Below are 11,495 nucleotides of genomic sequence, written 5' to 3'. Positions count from 1 at the left end.
AGTGCTGCTGGTTTCTTGGTGCAACATTAGAGTTTTAGGTGATCTAAGCTTTTCATGAGGTGAAGAAGGGCTTTCTTTCTGAGAGGATGATGTTGGGTCAGAACAATTGGTTGTAATCCTCTTTGCTATTTCTTGATTATCATTAAAGCTATTCAATTTTTCCTCCACATTCTTGTATGATTGATGATATATGCATTTGTGTGGTCAATATATATCTGGTCCTATATTGTTTATGATAATAGATCTATGTTCTTGGATAGTGTTATGCTGCTTTGATTCTACAAGTGCTCTTTGAAGCGAGGTATACGAGGAAGCGAGTGGCAAAGATCTATCAGAAGGGAGAGGAATCAAGCAAGGAATCAAGTGCAAGATAGAGGTTGGTCTCCTTTATTCCCCTCTTATCTATTTCTCATAAAGGAAAACGAAAGTGGTTTTAGTTTGTTTGTTTCTAAGGTAGCTACCAGCCTTAGTGGGACTAGCAGCTCTGCATAGACACTAGATTTCCCGATAACAAAATGGCGACTCCACTGGGGAACGAATAGATTGTTTGTTTATCTACATTTGTTTACTTTATAAACTTACAGACGGAGCCTGAAGTCAAGCCAGCTACCCTTCGAACTGAATTTGCTATGCAAGTGCAAAGTAGATCAATGCTACTTCAGTCTATCTCCGGGTTTTGTTTATGAACTGAAAAATTGATTTACAAGCTCTCTAATTGCCCTTGTGGTGGCTCTAGTAACCTCTTTAGATCTACCCCTATGATTGATTTACTAATTACCACTTGCTCAGCCTAAATCCCTGAACTGAGCTGCAAATTGTGACCCAGAACCCAGTTAAAGTCTTGTCCCTGGTCCAGCGCACTGTCTCTTCTGTGAATTCTAGATGCATCGCGCTTTCCGAGTGTAGTAGGTGCGCTGCATCTCTTTTTCACTGTGTTACAGGTGCGCTGATCAGACAAGGCCTTTCCTGCTCCTAGATTTTGGTTTCTGTGTTCACTCTTTTCAGCTCTATTCAAGAGTTTTGCTGCCTGTAGTCAGTACACCTCTGTTGAAACCCCCTTCCTTACCATTATTCTGCCTCCATTGTGCAAAGGACTGTAAATGTTTTTATTTATTTTGAGCCATTTTCAGTTCTCTTTTACAAAGAAGTAGTGTAATTGTACTGTTGTTTCTTGATTTGAAAGTGTCGCAAGTGTCATTTTCAATCATAGAAGAGAATCCGATTGTTCTTGATAGTTGATTAAACTGTTACTCTTGTATTTGATTTGAATTAGTAGTTTTTCAAGTGTCAAAAGAAAGTTTTCAATTCCAAATCGCAAAGTGTCATCATTGTCTTCATTTTGTCTTGAAAAGAAACTTGTTAGTAATGTCGCTTTGAAAAATAATTCAGATTTGCATTTAGATTGTTTGTTGGTTTGATTTAGGACAGTGCATATAGTGTGTGCTCTCTGCTCTATGTTGAAAGAACGTCATCTCTCTTTCCTTAGTAGCTAGGATTTTCATTGCAAAAAGAAGATTAAATGATTGTTTATCATCTTAGATTGCATTTTAGGAATTGTACATCTACATCACGCGGTGAACCTGAAAGGAAAATTTCTTAAGCAAGATCAACTGTAGAATAAATTTAATGAATCTAAAAACGCTTTGGAACCTAACGCACAACATTTAGAAGTCTAGGCTAGAGATGTATTCCGGAGTCGTAAAGCCTGGTAACTGTTGTTTTTATTGACGGTTGGGTGATTCCTCCACTTTGAGACGATAAGTGCCAGTACGGACTTGTGCTCCCACGTGCCGTCAAGTATATATTGGGAGACCACAATAGGCTTTATCCTTTCTCCATAGGAAGTCGTGTCTACCGCCCTATCGATCGCAATGCACTGAACATAGCATTCGGGAAGATTGACTTCTGCAGTTTTGTGATTGGTTTGGTAATCCCTCTATCTAGATTTCCAGAGTAGTCTCTTTCGTTCCTTTTCATACTCCTTAAAGGAAAAGGTCCATCTGAGCACTTGTCACTTTAGGCTCATTAAAAATCGAAGGCGACTAGAGTCATCTTTTTTTTTCTCGACTCTTAAAAATTGAAAAAACAAGTTGTGTCAAAGCGTCTAAAATTTATTTTAATCGGAATAAATATCACCTTTCCTACGTTGGTCCTAGGTTGAGAAAAATGGAGTCCACCAACCAAGGAGTTCCCCTTGGGGGAAGTCCTAGTCCTTTCTCCTCTTGGGGAGATGTTGGCACACCCCATATGGCCACATTGTCGCTCCCAGGATTGACAATTGGCTTTCCCGTGTGGCTCTTCTCAACTTCTATCGTTTAGAACACCGTGATCCCTGAACAATCAAGTCAGCAACTAAACGATACCAGAGTTACCCCTCGACCCTCTATTTCGTCCAATTCTTCCTCTCCTCCTTCGTCTTCGCTTGATGAAGTTGGTAAAGCCAAAAATCAAGTAACCGAGAAGAGGAAAGAGAAGAAGAAGAAGGAGCCAAAGGCGAAAAGGGGCGACCATGCATCATCTAGCGAAAATCCACACACTGCACCATCCAAGCCTAAATTTCCATGTGTCATTTGCAAACGAGACCACTATCATCGAGATTGTCCTTGCATCCCTCAGATCTTAAGGGATTGGTCTGCTCGTTTGCACAATCCGGTGTCATCAACCTCTGATGATCACGTTGAAAGTACACCGTCAACTAGTGGAAGTGAAGCCCTTGGACAAAAAGGAAAATGTAAATTTCCTTGTAAACTATGTGAAGGCGATCACGCCGTCCACCGTTGTCCCTTATTAGACGAGGCTAAAAGAGTTTTGGACGACCGTCTGGTTTCACCGTTACGGCTTCCTCCTGGATATAAGAAGCTCTTGCCGAGTCCATCACTAGTTGAAAATCTGGCTGACACGCCCTTGTGGTCGGCCGAAGCGTCTATCATTGAAGATAAAGCATCTGAATCCACACCAGACGAAAGTCAAAAGGTTGAGGCGGCAGTTGACCCGGTATTGCCTTCAGAAGATCCATCTTCAGATGATACAGTCGCCGAAGAGAACAAGAACGACATCGTTCAAATTCTCTTCGTAAGCACAGAATCTGATGAACATGGGGGCAGTCTACCCCTTCCTTTACTGCAGGAAGGAAGTTCGTCAGAGTCATACCCGGCCGTCTATTCGGTCCCACCTCCAAGCAACCTGGTTGTTTCCTTTGATTGGAATCTACTAGGCAGACCCTGTTTACCAGCTAGTGTACCATTTCGAATCATTGCTCAAATATATAGAATGGTCATGGCCGGTACCATCATAGATGAAGGGGCTTCTATGAGTATCCTTTCCTCAACTGCTTGGAAAACGCTTGGTTCACCATCGCTTTTGCCTAAGATGAGAAATCTAACAGGCTTTGACAAAGGAACCAGTCAACCATTAGGGATCCTTCCCAATGTGCCAATAACTTTGAGAAGGAAAACCGTTCACATGAACGTAATGGTAGTCCAAGGACCCCTAGATTATAATCTACTCCTTGGACGAGACTATATTTATTGCATGGGAGCCATTGTCTCCTCACTCTTTAGAGTAATGTGTTTTCCGCATGAAGGAAGAGTGGTCAAGCTCGTAGACCAGCTTTCATTCCCCGGTTCACACATAGCAAATAGTCATACACCAACCCTGAATGGTCTTTTCATGAAAGGAATGTCTCATCAATCCCCAGTCCGTCCTCCTGATGAGTGCGAGCGATTCAGAAGATATGACTAAAACCCAGGGGGCATGCACCTTGGCCTGTTTTGACAGGAAAACCTTGGGTATAGGGTAGGGTTCCGCAGAGGATATATGACTGGCTGACACACCCATCCATTTTGGAAAATGGGATTAGACCGGAATAAGATACCTCTGTTAAGGTAGGCCTTTCCCGATAGAACAAATGTTTTGTCTACAAATTGAGGGGTAACCTGGAAAAGGTAGGCCTTTCCCGATAAAACAAATGTTTTGTCTACAAATTGAGGGGTAACCTGGAAACTCTAATTCGCTATACCTTGGGGCATGCAAACATTTTGGCGTGCAAGCGAAGAGCGACCATTTATTTTTTAAATTTATATGTTCTCTAACCCTTTAAACTCGTAGGATTGGTCATTTCCTAACTTGCATAAAGAAAGGATGCGGGGCAAAGGTTTGAAAAAATGTCGTTTTTATATGATACATCCTTATTATACGACTGGCTCGAGCAGTTTTAATGCGGAATTCAAGCTCGTTAAAAAATAAACATAAGCAATGAGCAAATGTTCCCCCAGAGTTTAAGCTCATTAAAAAATGAGACATTTTCCGATAAATAACCATTGTGAATGTATTACCATCAGCCTTTGAAGCCTTGGTCGTGTTCTCATCATCACCTCCACTCTGTATTGGCCGATCATTCACCTCCATTTGATTGTTTACCCTTTTTGAGGAATAGCTGCAAAGAGTGATCCTGTTAGCCATCCTTGTGACACTGCCATGATTGGAAAATTCCAAAACTTACCTGGAATCAGCTACTACACGAATTTATCACTCGTTCCTCAAAAAATGAGTCTCATTTAAGCTCTTTCCAACTGACTCGTAAAATATGAAAATATTGCCGAGCGATTGGCCTCTCCAGCTCGTTAAAGGGACCGGAAGTGCTATCCCTCCTTTAGATTTTAATATTTTTGGACTTGAGGGATTATTACACAAAAATATGGAGCGCTTGTTTTGTTCGGCTCGTTAAAAGTACCGAAAATTCATTCCTTTTGTATTGTTTTATACTTTTTCGGACTCAAGGGATTATATGACGAAAAAGGATTATTGGAGTTTTCTTTACATCCCTTTTTCAGACTCTCTAAAATTAAAAAGGATCGAGTTATCCTTGTCGTTAAACTTGTTAAAACCAAATAGCGACAAATTTGTCCATACAGACAAGAACGAGTTTCACTATCGCTAGGCTCGTTAAAACATAGCGATGGGCTTTCCTGAAGGGCATATTATAGAACAAGCATATGTTATCCTCCTCAAGCTTGAAAAAAATAAAGAGGTATTGGTCAGCAATGACTGGGGAAAAATTGGGAAGGAAACTTGAAAAAACTTTATTGGTAGCAAGTCGCTCTTGAGCATGACACTTTCACTCCGCATCCGAGTCAGGTTGGGTTGTTCCATTCACTGGTCACATCACCATGGTTCCGTCACACCATCCATATTTGGGGTTAATGCTACCAATCCATCATGTCAGTGTCGCCGATATGTTCAAGAGAAGTCGCTCAGAGAATTCACCTGTGTCTCACCCACTGCAATACATTCACGCTCCATTCTTTCATGACTGCCACCCTGAACCTTATATCACCAGATTGTTTTCACCTCCATTAAAATCATTTCCTCCATTCCGTGTCATTGATGTGGGATTCACTAAGGCCCTCCTATGACGGATCGCTTCTTGTCGACATCAACTCACTATCCAAGAAGTCGATCTAGGAACAACCCTTTCAGTACTTTGAAGCTTGCATGCCTCAATGGCAAGTTTCTCACTTCCGGCGACAATTTTACATCAATGGCCTTCGACCGAAAGATTTTGCGTGGTGTTCGACGCCAAGTCCCTTATTCACACCACGTGAATTGTACTGTAGTACCTTGAGAGTCATCATCATTATCGGTGATTCCTCTCGCGCCTGTTAATAGCTTACATCATTGGCTGGTAATCAGGGGATGTCTTTCCATGTTCGACTCCAGAACATTTCTCACATGGATCGACTTGTACTTTGAGTGGAGATCGAACGAGATTGAATACCCCGGATCTAGTTTCATCCATCCGGGCTGCGATATTTATTCAGGAAAATAAATACATCAAATGTACATCATTACTACACAGATAATCATCCAACCTAAGGGATGATGGCTCTACCAGAATCATCAGTCTACACTCAGACGATTGTCTGTCTTATGCACATGAAAATCAATTTATAAAGCTGAGCATGGGAATGCTCGCCTCAGCTAGATCATGAAAATATTATGAAGATAATGTATTGTATTGTATCTTATTACAGGTCGCCTTCCAGCTCGTAAAAACTTCAAATCCTCATGATAAAGCATTTCACCCGACATCAAAACAGATTAACGACCTCATACTTTAGGGGGCAACTATTATAGACATTTTTTGGCACTGCAACCCCAATCATAAATGTCCATAAACCAAGGGCTCTTAAGTCCCTAAAAGTGTTGTTCCAACCTCTAAAAGAACAAGGTCAACTGATTACATCTTCTCCCAGAAGTTCTCCATGAAAAACTGCTCAGAACTGGTCAAAACTGGACCATCTCACCTGCTCCATGGTCAAAGTGTGTTGCATCCCACCTAAATACAGACGGGAGGTGCGATGCATCTTGAAAAGCCCTTCTATGGGGTGCGATGGGCAAGAGTGGACAAATGGCAGGGTCAATCTGCAAGGTGGAGGATCATGGAATCTTCTAGAAACTTCTCCTGTGACACTTGCCTCTCTGCATTCGCCCAGTGATGAGTAAGAGATCATCAATCTCCAAGTGGAATCAAGAACTATCAGAGAGAGGACACTAATCAAATCTCAAAAGCTGACTCACCCCCCTTGCACACATCTATATATGGATCCCTCATCCCAGAGATCCAGATGCTGGAATTTTGTATCTTGTAAGGAAGTGCTGCTGGTTTCTTGTTGCAACATCGAAGTGTTGGGTGATCTAAGCTTTTCATGAGGTGAAGAAGGGCTTTCTTGTTGAGAGGATGATGCTGGGTCAGAACAATTGGTTGTAATCCTCTTTGCTATTTCTTAATTATCATTAAATCTATTCAAGTTTTCCTCCACATTCTTGTATGATTGATGATATATGCATTTGTGTGGTCAATATATATCTGGTCCTATATTTTTTATGATAATAGATCTATGTTCTTGGATAGTGTTATGTTGCTTTGATTCTACAACTGCTCTTTGAAGTGGGGTATACAAGGAAGAGAGTGGCAAAGATCTATCAGAAGGGAGAGGAATCAAGCAAGGAACCAAGCGCAAGACAGAGGTTGGTCTCCTTTATTCCCTTCTTATCTATTTCTCATAAAGGAAAATGAAAATGGTTTTAGTTTGTTTGTTTCTATGGTAGCTACCAGCCTTAGTCCCCTAAGGTAGCTACCAGCCTTAGTGGGACTAGCAGCTCTGCATAGACACTAGATTTCCCAATAACACTTGTGATAAAATCCATTGAAACCTCCTCCCAACGTTGGCTTGGAATGGATAAAGGATGTAATAGAACTGGAATCTTAATTGTTTCAACTTTATTTTGTTGGCAAACTAAACATTATGCCAGAAACTTTTGAATATCCGATTTAAGGCCATCACAAAAGAATTCCTTCTTAACGCTGTGGTAAGTTTTTAAGAATCCCGAGTGCCCTCCTAAGGTAGAAGTGTGCAATTCCATAAGAATCTTTTGTTTGAGTTGGGAATTCTTACATAGGTATAAGTGATCTTTGTACCATAACGAATAATTTTTCCAGCTAAATGTATCAGATGTACTGGGGTCTTTTTGTACCTTTTGAATGAGTGCCCACACTTCTTCATCATTATTCCATTCCTCCCTTGCTTCATTTATCCAATCTGTTTGGATAATAGAATTGGCGCACAACAATGCTTCCACATCTTCATCCTTTCTTGAGAGTGCATCTGCCACAACATTTTTCTTCCCTTTTCTGTAGATGATTTCAAAGTCATAACGCAACATCATTGTGACCCATTTTTGTTGCTCTTCAAAGGATAATCTTTGTTATAAAAAGTATTTAAGACTATCATGATCCATTTTTACCTTGAAGTGTCTTCCCATTAGGTAGGGTCACCATTTCTTAAGTGCATGTAGTTTTGCCAACATTTCCTTCTCATAAATAGCGTTGTGTAAACAATTTCCCTTAATTGGACGACTTTAGAAAGCAATGGGTCTTTGATCTTGCATTAAAACAACACCAATTCCATTTCCTCGAGCATCACATTCCACAATAAAGGTTCTTTTGAAGTCCGGCGTAGCTAAGGCTGATGCTTGGAACATTGCCTCTTTAAGATGTTCGAAGGCCTTCGTTTCTTCTAGAGTCCATGAAAATTCATCTTTCTTGAATAATGTTGTTAGAGGTGCCGCTATTCTCCCATATTTTTTAACAAACTTGTGATAATACCCTGTCAACCCAAGAAATCCTCGTAAATGCTTTATTGGTGTGTGTATTTTCCATTCCTTAATGGCTTTAATTTTGCTAGGGTCTACCTTAACACCTTCATGAGATACAATATGACCCAGATATTCCACCTCTTGTACTCCAAAGAAACATTTGGAGCTTTTTGTGTATAATTGTTTCTCCTCTAATAGTTTGAGCACCCTGTCAACATGTTCAACATGATCCTTCCAAGACTTGCTGCAGATTAGTATATCATCAAAAAATACAAACACAAATTTTCTAAGGAAGGGTTTGAAAATAGAATTCATCAAACCTTGAAATGTAGAAGCTGCATTAGTAAGGCCAAAAGGCATGACCGAAAATTCATAATGACCCTCATGATTTCTAAATGTTATTTTCAGAATAGCTTCAGTCTTCATTCTAATTTGATGATATCCTGAATGAAGATTCAACTTGGTGAAGTAAACTGATCCATGAAATCCATCCAATAATTCATCAATGACATGAATGATAAATTTATCTTTAATAGTGAGCTTGTTGAGCTCCTGATAATCTGGATACATGCGCCACAATCCATCCTTCTTGTGCACCAATACTACTGGAGCAGAGAAAGAACTTTGACTAGGTTGAATTATACCAGCCTCTAGCATTTCTGCAACCATATGTTCAATTTCAATCTTTTGGGCATAGGGATATCTGTACGGCCTGATGTTTGGAGGAACACTTCCTGGAATCAAATGAATAGCATGATCATGATCACGAATAGGTGGGAGACCTTTGGGAGTCTCAAATACCTTGGAATGATTGTCCAAGACTTTTTGGAGATCTGGAGAAATAGATGATTTTGATGTGGGAACCTCTAGCGAACATAATTGTGTAATTACACCTTGTTTTTCCTTCTTTAGAAGCTTTGTCATACCGTTAGAGCTGATTATCTTTCTTGGTTTCCCTGCAATACCCCTTAATTCCACTTCCTTTCCTTCCGCACAAAATTTCATGAAATGTTCTTGAAAATTAAAAGCTATTGTACCCAAGGATTGTAGCCATTGGACTCCTAGTACAACATCAGCACCACCCATTGGAATGGAAAGCATTGAGCTATTTAATACATATTCTCCCATGGATAGCTTGATATTATGGCACTTTCTAGAGCAAAGCATTGGGCTATTCAATACATATTCTCCCATGAATAGCTTGATATTATGGCACTTTCTAGAGCAATGGTTCCTCCACTTGCAACCATCACTTGACACTCTGCTGCTGGATATAGGAAGTAATTCGATTTCTTTGCTATCTTACAATGAATAAAATATGGGTACTTCCCGAATCAATCAACACTATTACCTTTTTCTTTTTGATATGTCCTTCTATCTTGATAGTTTGAGGAGTGGTAATTCCAGCCAATGCATTACAAGATATGGTTGGATTCATTTCTTCTTTATCTACGGTTTGTTCTTGGAGTATATCCTCTTCTTTTGACATGTCTTGTTCCTTTTCACAATCTATGTTGAATAATTTATTATCAACACACTTATGACCTTTAGTGTATTTTCTATCACAACTGTAACAAAGCCCTTTTGCTCTTTTTTCTTCAATTGGTGTGGTGTCAACCTTGTAGGTTGTGGAAGGCTAGGGGAAACAAAACTTCCATCTTTATAGTTGTGAGTGGTAGGCTTCTTGGTTGCCATAATTTTTTTTCCATTTTTGTTGCTAACCTGAATGCCTTCTCCAATGAATCAGGTTCCTAAAGGAAAACTTCATGTTGGATATTATCCTTTAAATTCCCTATGAACACATCAATCCTATGCTCCTCTAGAATATATTTTACCCTTATGTTCAATTCCTCGAAGTCCTCAATGTACTCCATCATTGAGCCCTTTTGTTTGATATTTATCAACTAGCTAAAAAAGGTGTTGCTTTTTGTATCCTCATAATGTGCTATCATTTCTTCCATAAAAATTTCCTAAGTGACAATTTGTTTACGAGAGCAAAGCCATCGATACCATACAAACTGATTTGGTTCCAAATATAAAGTTTTAATACATAGCTTTTGTGTGTTTTGCACATTATGGTGATCGAAAAATTGCTCCATCTGTAGTATCCATGTTCTGGGATCCTTGCCATCAAACTTCCTCATATCAATTTTTGGAACATGGTGCATCTTCAATCCAACATTAGAGTCTATGAAATCATGATTAACATTTCTTTTGTTCTCATCATGAGTTTCCTTTACTACCCTTTCACCATTAGTGACCATTTCTTGTAGCAACTTATTCAAATTTATCTTCAATTCTTCCATCTTATCGTCCATGCCATTCATCTTAGCTTCCATGCCATCCATCTTAGCTTCCATCGTAACTTGCATGCCATTCATATTAGCTTCATTCACCTTTAGTGAGAATGAAATTTGTTGTATATGGTCTTGAAATTTTGATATATCATGTTTCATTTCTTCCTCTTCTTCACAAGTCATGCTAGAGCTTTCATGTTGCTTACTAGGTGTTTCCATTTTCTATCTTCAGGGAATTAATTAATGCTAATAATTCTTCACAAATCCCTTTGAATTCCTTCAAACTAATTTTTCAAACCAATCTTATGCAAAATTTAAAAAAAACTCAAACCTTTTTTTTTCACTTTGTAAGAGCTCGATATTGAATCTGTTGTATTCTGTAACTATGGATCTCGAATATTTGAAATCTCATCCTGATGTAGCCCTTCAAGTCCTCTTTCTAACCCCGCAAGTTTGATCAATATTGGATTCTCCAAGGAAGAGTTATGCCAAAGCTCCCAAGGTGACCTGATTATAAACTAGTTCAATAGAGTGAACTTGTTCAACGTGCCACATGTCACTGTTTCGACCTTAGTACCTGAACTTGGTACAAAGAAAACTACAGGCTATCCTCTTTCTAAAAATTCTCACGAAATTTCAATCTTATGCTCAAAACAAAGGTTATGATGATTTTCCCCAGGTCACCTATTTGGAATGTAATTCGGGAGTTTGCAAAAGCCCTAAAGTCCTGAAATCATATCTCTGAAAATATAGCGAGACAAGCTCTGAAATTTGGACCCAAAGCTCAAACCAATTTCAGCACAAATGGGTTTTTTTTTAGCTTTGGAAACATTGCAAAAAAAAAGTTATAGCGAAAATTCCACAATGACCTGTTTGGAGCAGTGAAACCCTAGAATCCAAAGCTCTGATACCAACTGTTAGGAAACCAACTCACAAAAAGATAGAAAAGATAGATCACCACCATAGAATTCAACCTCTTCAAGGGGGCAACCTCCTTTACATTACACAAATGAACAATTCTTGGATGCTACAAATGACTAA

This window comes from Pinus tabuliformis, chromosome 8 (assembly GCF_031772625.1).
Source record: "Pinus tabuliformis cultivar Carrire ecotype Pingquan chromosome 8, CPIR1, whole genome shotgun sequence".
NCBI classification, from domain to species: domain Eukaryota; kingdom Viridiplantae; phylum Streptophyta; class Pinopsida; order Pinales; family Pinaceae; genus Pinus; species Pinus tabuliformis.
The sequence above is the reverse complement of the archived record's forward strand: the minus strand, read 5'-3'. Positions refer to the sequence as shown.